Source organism: Penaeus monodon, chromosome 10 (assembly GCF_015228065.2).
Source record: "Penaeus monodon isolate SGIC_2016 chromosome 10, NSTDA_Pmon_1, whole genome shotgun sequence".
Classification (NCBI taxonomy): Eukaryota; Metazoa; Arthropoda; class Malacostraca; order Decapoda; family Penaeidae; genus Penaeus; species Penaeus monodon.
In genome coordinates this window covers 11,164,305-11,177,475 of record NC_051395.1, presented here as the reverse complement: position 1 = coordinate 11,177,475, position 13,171 = coordinate 11,164,305, and positions in this window count along the sequence as shown.

Below are 13,171 nucleotides of genomic sequence, written 5' to 3'. Positions count from 1 at the left end.
TTTAAATTTTTATTTATTTTTTACTGTATATTATAATATTTTATATATATATTATATATATAATATAATATATATATATAATATGACGTCGTAAAAAAATAAAACTTTTAGATATAATAAAGTTAAGGGGATTTTATACATTAGGAGCTCAGTAGAGTTTTCTATTTTTCCCGAGAACCCTTTCAATCAAATTTTCAATTCATCTGCACTGCTAATTTGGGAAATCTGATGTAGTCGACCGTAGGAGGTCGCTGTATCAGTATCTGTGGTGTGTGGTGTGGCAAAAAAACTTCCAACGTAAAAAAAATATATGAACAATAGAGATTGATATGCGTCCCTCATACCTTTTCTTTTTTTTTTCTTCTTCTTCTTAATACAGGGTACTATTTGGGACTCATTATAGTGAATGATCAGTGAGGCAATATGTTTTAAACATATGTACGTACAGAAATGTGTAAAAATTAAAATTAAAGATAATGACAAAACATATCTAATTATTTGATAGCCCAAATTACACTCAAATTGCAGAAAAAAAAAAAAACACTGTCAAGTCATCATTTATTTCCCATCTGATTAGGCAGGCCCTGTCTTTCACTCTATAATGAGGGTTAAAAAAATGTGCATGCAATTGTTAGAAAGAGAGGAGACCCCTTTCTTTCCATCCTCTAGGGGTTTTAGCTACATAGCCATCTCGCCACAAAAGAGTCGTTTTTATGTTTGTGAATAGTAATGGAATCAAAACATAGCATTCACCCAGTCATAATTTTATCCACATGGGGTAAAAGGAATTTTCTAAATTAAACGGCCCTTTTAAAATTTGATTGCAATCGGATAATCTACAGGAACAAAAGTTTTTTAGCAGTAGGAAAATCCTATAAAGGGGGCGAAAAATACGTAAACACTCTGACTCTTCCCGTCCCGCGTGCTTTATCTAGCTAGGATTCACGTTCTATCGCCAACTTTATCATCCTTGTTTGTCGTCACAATATATATCGTATCTTTCCTTGTTTAAAAACTACACGCAATAAATTTTTCCTTCCTTTCTCACCAAACGCCGTCGTGATTTGCGTATCAGCCTTTAAACACCCCCTGAAAAAAGTCAGTTCTTTTGGAGATATGGCAAGTTGGAGATAAATGACATGACAGGGCCCGGCAGGAGCGCTTTGGTGACTCGCAGTGCACATCCGACACCCGAAGAAGCGGTGCAGCACTGCCTCTCTTTCTAAGGTTCAGGAACAAATCGAATATATATATATTTTATATATATATATTTTAATATAAAATTATATATTTTATAAAATATAAAATATTTTATAATATATTTTTTTAATATATATAATATATTATATTATATATTTAATATTATTATAAAATTAATATATGTACATATGTGTGTATATTATGTATTATTATATATTAAAATATATATATATAATATTATTTTTAATATATATATATATAATTTATATAATATTTAAAATATATTTAATATATATATTATTATAATATATATGTGTGGTGTGGGGGTGTGGTGTGTGGTGGTGTTGTGGGGGGTTGGTTGTGTGTGTGGTGGTTGTGTGTGTGGTTGGGTGGGTGTGTGTGGGTGTGTGTGTGGGGGTTTGTGGGGGTGGTGTTTGTTTGCGTGTGTGTGGGGTATATGTATTTGTATGTATATACGAGTTTTACGATATTCTTTAAGGTATTAAAATCTATTAATAAATGCCAGTGAGGCGCAGTAAAAAAAATGTCGCAGATAAAGATTTTTTAATTCCACTGCACTTGTAAATTTTTTCCAGGCTCAGGCCCCTTTCCCGATTTTGCGAAATGAAGGTTTTGGGGCCAAAATGCTCCTACTGACGAAAACGAAGGGCCAAGGGCAAGAGGGAGGAGAGCGGGGACTGGGGAAGGTTCGAAAGCGTATCGCCGATTTTTTCAGTTCGACAAACATCCCCTGGCATGGGAAGGATTTATGGGGAATGTGACTGATTTGGCAAGGGCGTTTGGGGTTTCCCCGAAGGGGGAAGGGCAAAGAAATAAAATTTGTGCAACATTGGTATCCGAGGCGAAGTTTGAGATAAATTTGACGACATCAGTTCTAATCACTCTACTTACGGGTGGGCATGGTGGAGAAAGCATGGGGGGCTTTCGATGACCGTCTACGTGGGGGCTGGTACCAGATAGTCAGGTGGGGGTCGATAGGCAAATATCAAGAAGATCACCAGAAACGTAGTCTTTAACGAAACCGTGACCAAAGAAAAAGATACAGTTCATTCTCGAAATCTGTTTATATAGTCGTAAACCTTTCCCCTCTACTAAGGAAATGGACGTTTGGATTTGAAATAAAATACGGCCACTAAAAGGAAACAAAAAAAAAATTCCTCTGTGAGGAATTTTGTCTGGCTCGAGCCCCGTGGTTTATTTTTTCATCGGGGGGCTATCTTTCAGGGCCCTTTTTGTGCGGATGTCATTTTGATTGCGTAAATACATTTTTTTTTATTTGGTGGAAAAGGATACGCCAACGGTTTTCCCCTGCGGTAACGGTGTGTAACCCGAGCCCAATGCCCACGTGGGTCCCTGAAGGAACACCCACTTTGGGGGGTCTTTTATCCAGGGGGGGACGAGCTTCAATAATCCAAAGGTCAGCCTTTCGAGGGGCACTGGCAGTGTGATGACTCGTGTGTGCATGAAAACCGTTTTTTTTTTTATTATTATTTTATGCATTGAGTAATACGTGTGACAAAAAAACAGTATATCAGAATAGATTTGGAAATTCCCTTTTGGCATTGCAAAGCAGTATTTTTTTCATTATTTCAGAACCGTGATCTTGAAAAAATGCCGATAAACGTTATTTCTGTATTATCTAACCTTTCTATTATTTCATTCATTTTGAAGGGAACGAATGAATTTGAGGCTGACAAATCTCTGTCTGTCTATCTATGTTTTTATCTGTCTTTTTATTTATCTATTCTAGACACACACACAAGTATGTGTGTGTGGCCAAGGAGATCAACCACAATCTTGCCAGAACTCGCTGGAGGATCCTCCAAACTACCGAGTTCTGTGGCACTGACCATGGCTGGTTGTTGCTATCCTACGGGTCCCCTTAAAACTTCTAGGGTAGTTCATGTGGAAAAGACTGAGGGAGGAGTGTGCCCGGAGGTAAGCCACGGCAGTCTCTGGTCTGTTCCAGAACTCGAAAATGCCCGAGGGCAAGGCAGAATTTAATTTCACTAGAGACACTGGGGCCCACAGTAGCGCATCTGCTGAATGGCAATCAGACCTTGCGCCGTCCTTGATGCGTAGGGCTCGGACGCTGCTGGGAAGGGACAAGGAACAGTTCAACGACTTGCTGAAGATGTTGAAGGCCATTTCTTGGTAATGACCTTCGTCCTGCCTACCAAGCCCTGAGAAAACTGAACTTTAAGATCTCGCTGATGACCGCAGGCCGCTCAGTGGATGGACAAATTCGTTGGGCTGAGTATTTTAGCAGCTGTGCTAGGTAGACCCTCCAGCCGTTGGTATGGACGCAAGTGGTATCACAAAACCTGTGCCAGACCCACCTATCAGCGAGGAATCTCCTACTCTAACTGAAGTTAGGGAGGCGATCTCAAAGCTGAAGAATTGGAAAACAGCAGGCATATCTGATATCCCCGCTGACTGCTAAAGACACTTGGCTTGCGTATGGTCTTGGGCTGCCATCTGGCTGTCTGGTGTATATATATTTATTATATATATTAATATAATTATATATATATATTATATATATAATGTATATATATATTTTATATATATATATAATATTATATATTATATATCTATATATTATTATATAATATATATAATATATATGTATATATAATATTATATATATGTATATATATATTATATATATATATAATATATATATATTTTTATATATTTTGTGTTTGTATAATATATTATATATATATATTGTATATATATTATATATTATAATTCGACAGTGTATGGGATTTAACTAGGAAATTAATATTATTTTTTAACATATATATATATATTATTATATTATATATATTATATATATAATATTTTATATATATATATATATATATATATATATATATATTTTATATATATTATATCAAATTTTATATATATAATTTCTTCAGATGGACGGCGGTCCTTTTTACTACGACACCTTCATCGTCCTCCTTATTCTCCTACTCTTGCACTATTGATTTTCACCCTTTGCTTCATTAATGCAAAATGTTTCCAAGTCATAGGCATTGGTTTCTGAAGTCATCATGGGTTCAATACAAACCCGCGGGCCTTCTGCAAGTGAGGTGCCACAACTGCATAAAATGTGTCATCTTGGTGGACCTATGTAGAGAAAAGGATATATTTTATATATATTTTATATATATATATATTATATATATATATAATATATATATAATATATATATAATTTTAAAAATATATATATTATAATATATTTTATTAGTTATAATTTTATTAAAATTAATATATATATTATATATAATTATAATATATATATATATATATTATATATATGAAATAATTTCATATATATATATCTGTGTGGTGTGTGTGTGTGTGTGTGTGTTTGTGTGTGTGTGTGTGTGTGTGTGGTGTGTGTGTGTGGGTGTGTGTGTGTGTGTGTGCGTGTGACTGTTGTTTGTGTGTTTATAATATATATATATAATATATATATTTATAATATATATTTTATATATATAATATATATATATGTATATATAAATGTGTGTTGTTTTTTCTTTAATCACGTTCCTTCTGTGTTCATCTTTTGGCGTCTCTTTTTCTTCTGCTAAATCTGCATATCGTCCTCAGAATGCGCCCAAGGGCGTGCTGACGAAGTCAAAATGGTCACGAACTCTACAGGAAGCCGTTACCTCAGGAGGAAAGCGAAAAGAGAATCTCGTTTACTCAGGAGTTGAAAATTCTGCAAGCAGAAGTGTTCCTGCGGGGACTCCTGAGGAAGCCGGAGAAGCAAAGGAACGGCACGGGGAGGAAGGGACCGCTGAGGGAAAGGGGGTGGCTTGCGAGTGAATGGGAGAAAAATGAAACCCCTCGCAATACGGGGAATCCAATATAAAGGCCGGAGAAAGCACCATGGCAAGACGTAGGAATACAGAAGGAACTGCAAAAAAGGAGGGGTCCTCTCGTTGACATTTCAGAGAAGATCCAGATTGTTATGGAACTCCTCGCCACGTCGCACCTCAGGTCGCTCGATGATAAAGATGGTCGGGACATTATTTTAGACAGGCTGGACAAGATTATACGAAAGTCACAGAAGGGCCTCCGTGGGAATTTCGTCAGGGGGTCCAATAACACAATGAGAAGGGAAATCGACTTCGAAAAAATGTTCAATTAAACGGAGACGAAAGGACGAGGGAAAGATTCAAAAACTTTTTTGGAAATTTCTTCGCTGAAAATGGGGGAGGGGCTCGCGAAGGTCGGAAATCACAACCCTCCCAAAATCGTCTTTTTAAAGGGAAAGACCAGATTCAGCTTTTTTTTTGTCCGAAACTCGGGTTTATGGGATAAGCACTTAGGGCTGTGTGATTGGGCTTCTTATTTTTAAAAAATCATATAAAGAATAAAAAATACTGATATGTTTCCCCTGTTTGCCGCTTCTTTTTTCTGTTTTTTGCCAAGTTATCTATTTTTGAATTTTTCTTTGCTATTCAAAAGGAAAAAAAAAAGTTTACAAATGATTAATATCAACACCAGATTGTCAAAAAAAAAGCTCTGCCTGATTGAATGCTCTTTAGTTAGTGTTAGCTATTCTACTGTATCACATGTTCCCTTTGATAAAAAAACATGTAAAAAATCAAACCCAAAGACCGCAAACCTAAAATGAATATTTAAAACCACAAAAGAGACACTTAACCCTCAAAAAATGTTTGATATAAGGACCTAAAATGAAACCCCTGTTTCATTATCTATGTTTATGGAAAAATTTTCATATATCTTGTTGCTCTTTTTTTGCTCTATTATTTGCGGGTTCAAATATACGTCAGATCAAGAGTACAGGTCCCCAAGGTAAGAAATTTTCGGGAAAGAAACATTGAATATTTTTTTCCTACATCAAAGATTTAAAACGGACATTATCAGAATTACATTACAATTACCAAAAGTTTCAGGAAATAGAGCGTAAAAGCCCTGCAAAATTTTTTCGGATCACCCTGAGAGCTTTTCCCTCCATCATTAAACGTAGGTTCTTAAGCATGATGCTGGCGTGGATTCATTCGTTTCTTTCTCTCCCTCCCTCCTTCCCCTCCCCCCCCCCCCCTCTCCTCTCTCTCATTCCCCTCTCTCCCTTCTCTCTCTCTTTCTTCTCTCCTCCTCTCTCTCCTCTCTCTCTCCTTCTCTCTCTCTCCTCTCTCTCCTCTTCTCTCCATTCTTTCCATCCCTTTTTTTTTAATACGATAATTTCTTAAAAAGGTTTTTTACCCGTTACCTTTGTTCTAAAAATGGTCCTGTTTCTCTTCGCCGGGGAGTGTGGGGTCGGGTACATGCCCTGGGCGCGGACTGCTATCGAGAGCACAAGCACTGTAACAACTGGCTTGACTGTGCTAACCGTGGCGATGAGAAAAACTGCTGTAAGAAAAAGGGAGAACGAGAAAGAAAAGAGAGTTGTGATACATAGATTTATAGAGTAGATAGATAGGTAGATAGACTGATAGAGGGGTAGGTAGGTAGAAAGATAGGGATAGATAGATAAATAGATAGATAGATAGATAGATAGATAGGTAGATACACAGATACAGGCAGACAGAGAGAACAGACAAATATTTGTGTTTATATATATATATATATATATATATTATATATATATATATATATATATATATATATATATATTATATATATTTGTGTGTGTGTTGTGTGTGTGTATATATATATATATATTTTATATATATATATATATATATATATATATATAAATATATATTTATATATATATATATATATATATATATTATATATATATATATAGAGAGAGAGAGAGAGAGAGAGAGAGAGAGAGAGAGGAGAGAGAGAGAGAGAGAGAGAGAGAGAGAGAGAGAAAGAGAAAGAGAAAAAGATAGAGAGAGAGAGAGAGAGAGAATAGCAGGGGAACAGATTACCCGATAGACGGATAGACAGGGAGAAAATGTCGTGTGAAAGAGAGGGAAAAATAGATAGATCAATATATTATGTCATTTTGCAAGCAAGGTTCAGGTTCGAATGCGTACTTATATCAATACCTATACCTTCACATTACTGAATTTTATGTAAACCACATCGGCCATTATGTACACCATATTGGCTTGTTCTGCGAAATGTTGTCTAACACTATTAAGTGTTACGTATGCAGTGACATCATGCTTAATTTTAATATTCCATCATTCATAACCCAGGCATTTCCCCCGATATACCCCTTCTCTTCATTTGACTATCAGTGGCTCTGATACCCCCAGGGTCAACTCCAAGTTAACCTGATACCCTTTTACAGTGTTGGCTTACTACTCCTGGCAATATACTGATTCAAAATGTTTAGCTGCAGTGTATGGCCATTATCTTTGCAGTTATAAATGACTAATTTATTTTGGGTTAAAGGAAAGGAATCGGAGATACAAAGTATTTACCTGTAGTTGTCACGTCGCCATAGTTACCATACAGTAGGAGCATCGGAAAAAAAATGGTTTGAATTTCTAATTTCATATATCAGTATTCTCTTTATCACTGCCATTTCCTCGACCGACAGCATGCGATGCGGATTTTTACATGTGCTTTGGAAAGGATAAAGTGTGTATTCATCAAGCTCTCCTTTGCGACGGCTTTGGAGACTGCCTCTTTGAAGACGATGAGATGGAATGTGGTGAGCGTGATAGTCGCGCTGTTAATCAAATCAATGTGATTAATTTAATGGAAATCCGTTGTATTTTTACTTATGGGGAAAAATTCACATTTTCTCTCTTTTTTGTATATCTAAAATTTGCATTTTATCAAAAATACTTCCTTTTTTCGGTTTAATTATATTTTTGTCTCATGACTGATATTCTTCAGGGCAAAAAAAAATAGAAATGAAACTTTTTTAAAGGGTCTTTTTTTGGGGATACATCAAATCATGTATAAGCACCCATGTCAATGTAGACATGACATGTAGTGTTTTCCCTTTTATATCAGTGTGACTACTTATTTACATCCTTATTTTATTAGCTTAAAACATTTAAATAAGCACTTTTGCCCTTTCGTCGGCAGAGGTCGTCGAGAGGGCACGTGGAGGTGCAGCAATGGCCTTTGATCAGGGCGTATTAAAGGCGACGGCAGCGAAGACTGTCCTGACGGAGGGGATGAATTTTGGTGTGGAAAGTCTTTCCTTCCCTCCTCTCTCCTCTCTCTCTCTCTCTCTCTCTCTCTCTCCTCTCTCCTTCTTCTCTCTCTCTCCTCTCCCCTTTCTCCTCTCTCTCTCTCTCTTTTTTTTTTCACACACACACACACACACACACCCAAAAACCACACACCACACCAACCCACACACACACACCCCAACAACCCACACACACACACACACACAATAAACACATACACACATACACAAAAACACACACCACACACACACACACACACACACCCACACAACACACACACACACACCACACAAAAACACAACACAAAAACACAAAGATATAAATATAATAATATATTTATAAAAAATTTTAATATATTTATATATATATAGGGCACACACACACACCCGAACAATTTAAATTACATATTATATATTTTTTATATATATTATATAATTTTATTTTAAATTATATATATATAATATATAATAAAATATATATATATATATATAAAAATATATATATATAAATATATATTTAATATATATATTTTACATATTGTGTTGTGTGGTTGGTGGGGTGTGGGGTTTTTGTGTGTTCAAATATATGTATAATAATATATATATTATTTATATATTTTATATATATATAATAATATTTTTATATTTTATATTTTTAATATATTATATATATAAATAATATTATATATATTTATATAAAATTTTTTTTTTCATACACCAAAAAAAGCATGTAGTATTTTTCAAAAACAAACAGAGTTCACATAGGGAATTTGTCCCTAAAAATTCGCTCCCCCCTTACGGCCCCGGCCCCCTTCGGCAGGGGGGCCCCCGCGCCGTCCTGCGGGGGGGAAGGCGATTTCCATTCGCCTCGAGCGGCCGCTGCCTCCCCGCCGTTCCCCGCTGCGAGGGGACGGGGGGGCAGTGCGACGCGGCAGTGACGGGGCTGACTGAAAAGGGCTAAAGCCGACTTCAGAGGCTTTATGTTATGACAATTTTTTCAGAAAATTTCCTTTTGTCAGTAGGATTTCATCTCTCTCTCCCAACAAAGCCCCCATGCCTTTGCCCCAGCCGGGGGTGTTTCCGAGGGTCTCTTTCCGTTGCCGGGGGGACGACACCTGCCTTTCCCCCTCCACCTGGTCGCGATGGACGAGGGGGGCACTGCGTCGAAAGGGGGCCGACGAAGCGGATTGCGTTGAGTCATGATTCTTAAATTCGCAAAAAAACACACACACCCCACACACACCCCACCCACACACACAAAACACCCAAACCACCACAAAACCCACACACACACACACACACAAACCAAAATATATATACCCAAAATATTAATATATTATATATTATATAAAATTTTATATATATATATATATAGATAAAATTAAAATTAAAATATATAAAATATGTAAAATATATAAAATTTATTAAAATTTTTTTTTTTAAAATTAAGGTTTTATATATTTAAAATAATATTATATTATATATATAATATATATAATTGGGATATATATATTTTTTATATATATAATATAATTATATATATATTATACATGTTTTATTATATATTAAAATAATATATATATATATATATATTTATTTTATTATATATATATGAAAAGAGAAACAGCCACAGTAAAAATGAAACTTTTGTTTTATTTTTTTCTACTGTGGCGTTTTTTCTTTTATCCTTTTTTGAAAACGGTTTCTGTGTTTGTGTTTGTGTTTTATATATATATTTTTAAATATCTATATATATTATATATATATATAATATTTATTATGTAGTGTGTGTGTTGGGGGGGTGTGTGTGTGGGGTGTGTGTTGTGTGTGTGTGGGTGTGTGTGGTGGGTGTGTTTGTGGTATATTATATAATTTATATAATATAATTTTATAATATATATAAAATATTTTAATATTATATAGTAATATATATATATATTTTATTTTATATTATATTATATTATATATAATATATATGTATATATATATATATATTTTAAAATTAAAATTTTGTATGGGATATATGTATATATTTTATATATATTATATATATAATTATATAATTTTATAAAATATTATTTAAAATTATATATATAATATATATATAATATATATTTTTTTTTTTATATATATATTTTTTTATATATATATTTTTTTGATATAAAAAAAGATATTTTTTTTTTTTTTTTTTTTTTTTTTTCCCCCTAAAAAAAATTTATTTTTTTTTAAGGAAATTTTTTTTTTTTTAAATTTTTTTTTTTAAGGGGGGGGGGGGGGGGGGGGGGGGGGGGGGGGGGGGGGGGGGGGGGGGGGGGGGGGGTTTTTTTTTTTTTTTTTTTTTTTTTTTTTTTTTTTTTTTTTTTTTTTTTTTTTTTTTTTTTTTTTATATATATATTTTTAATTTTAATTTTATTAAAATATTATATATATATTTTATAAATAAATTTATATATTATATATATTTTATATATATATATTTTTATATAATATAATATTTTATATATAATATTATATATTTGTGTTTGGTGTGTGTGTGTGTGTGTGTGTGTGGTGTGTGTGTGTGTTTTGGGGTTATATTTTATATATAATATATTTAATATTATTTTATATATTATATTATATGTGTGTTGGTGGTGTGTGTGTGGTGGTGTTTTTGTGTTTTATTATATATATATATATATATTTTTAAATATAATAAAAATATTAATATTTGTTTTGTGTGGTGTGTGTGGTGGTTGTGTTTTGGGTGTGTGTGTGTGGTTGGGGGTGTGTGGGTGTGTGTGTGTGTGTGTGGGGGTGTGGGGGTTTGGGGGTTTTTTGTGTGGGTGTAATATATATATATATATGTGTGTTTTGTGTGTGTGTGTGTGTGTGTGTGTGTGTGTGTGTGTATGCGTGTTGTGTGTGTGTGTGTGTGTGGTGTATTGTGTGTGTGTGTAAAAATTATGTTTTGGTGTGTGTGTGTGTGTGTGTGTGTGTGTGTGTGTGTGTGTTTGTGGTGTGTGTGGTCGCTGTCGGTGTATGGGTGTGTATCACTTATCTGATTTAAAAAAAAGGGAAAAGGTACATAGACATTGAAGAAAATAACGCCCCGAGAAGAAATCTCTGCTTTTCCCCGGTCTGCTTTTAGGGTCGGGGAGCAGCGAGTGTCCGGAAAACCTGCACTATTCCTGCTCGTCCGCTTTCGGTCGACTACTCCCTTCACCCCGGGTTCGTTTTGGGCGGCGTAAAACGATTTGGGGGTGGAAGAACAAGGGTGCTGTGCGGAAAGAATTTTATTTACGTCTATAGATTCGTTCTCTTACCCTCTTCAAAATGTGCTAGCATTTTGCGATGTCACTGAAGCCGTAAAATCACATGGTTAAACCCCTTTCGATAGAGTATGCGCATAGGCACATAAATATTGCACTTCAGCATAGCATTACAAAACTCCTTCCTCAGATGAGTCAGGAATACGTCCCCTGCGGTAGGGGCGTGCCCGCAGAAGTCCCATGGTGTATGGACAGGGGCGACTGTGCCCTGGACGGGCGAAACGAACTGAGTGATGCTAAGTATGTTAACGTAAAAAACTGTTGGATAAAACCCCATTCTTTGTATCACTTGGATGATTTTCGCAGTCTATACAACTGTATATGATCGCTTTTCCCCAGCGCGGGGGCCAAGGGATAGGTACCACGTGGGGGGGCGGGGAGAGATCGGCTTTCCCTCGTGTGCGATGGCCGACACAGTGCGAAGAGAATCAACAGGCGGGCTTGGTAGGTCGTTATGTGATTATAGATAACAAAAAAATTTTAAATTTAAAATTTTGAAAAACAAACTCAGAATGCTGAAAGACCTAATCTCATCTAGCGTTGCTCTGTTTATTCTGAAAGTAACCTAAATAACTTTGGCATTTTTATTCGCAAAGTTAAATGAAAGGTGGGCAACGTAAAAACCCGATTTTAAAATTGGGCGGAGTTTTCAATATCTACCCCGCGCACTGCTCACTTCAGAAGTCATTATACACGCCCCCTCAGATACCATAAAAACATTAAATTTATCTGAACAAACCCCGCCGCCCGAGAAAGGCTGCGCAGCGAGGAATTTCAGTGCAACAATGGCCTATGTATTAGCAAAAGTTTTACGTGTGATGCTGTAGAGGACTGAAATTGCTGGAGAGGACGAGAGTGGTTGTGGTAGATGGCTTTCGTTTGGTTTTTATATTGTTAAGATTACGGGGGATGAAGACAGTAAATGTGTGGTGTAGAATGATCAGGAGTTTTATTTCCAAATTCATTTACAAACCCGTTCGCAAAAAAAAAATGCATTCTGACTCCTTCACAGTACATTTTCTTGTTTTATGGCACACACTTTGTACTTGCCCCCATATTTTTTTTTACATTATAGATCCTGTGCTCCTCGGCGTTTCCATTGTGAAGAGGACAACATATGTATCCAAGAGCATTACGTATGTGACGAGGTTTTGCACTGTTCGAATGGCAGTGACGAGTCCAACTGCGGTGAGTGGCCTGCTGTGTGAGTTGGTATTATTCCATTTGTAATTTGTATATTTTAAACCATAATCATTTTCAGTACTCTGTCATTTATTTTTTACTTTACAATTTTAGAAAATGGAACCAATTTTGCTTATTTTTGTTTATACAGTCTAAGGTAACGCATTTGATATTGTTTTTTCATATCAATAAAATTTGATTCTGTCCTACAGTTTAAAGTCGTGTATTTAACTTTTCACGAGCATTTTGTTTTTTATTTCGTTAAACTTAAGTATTAAAGTAGATATATTAGAAAGAGC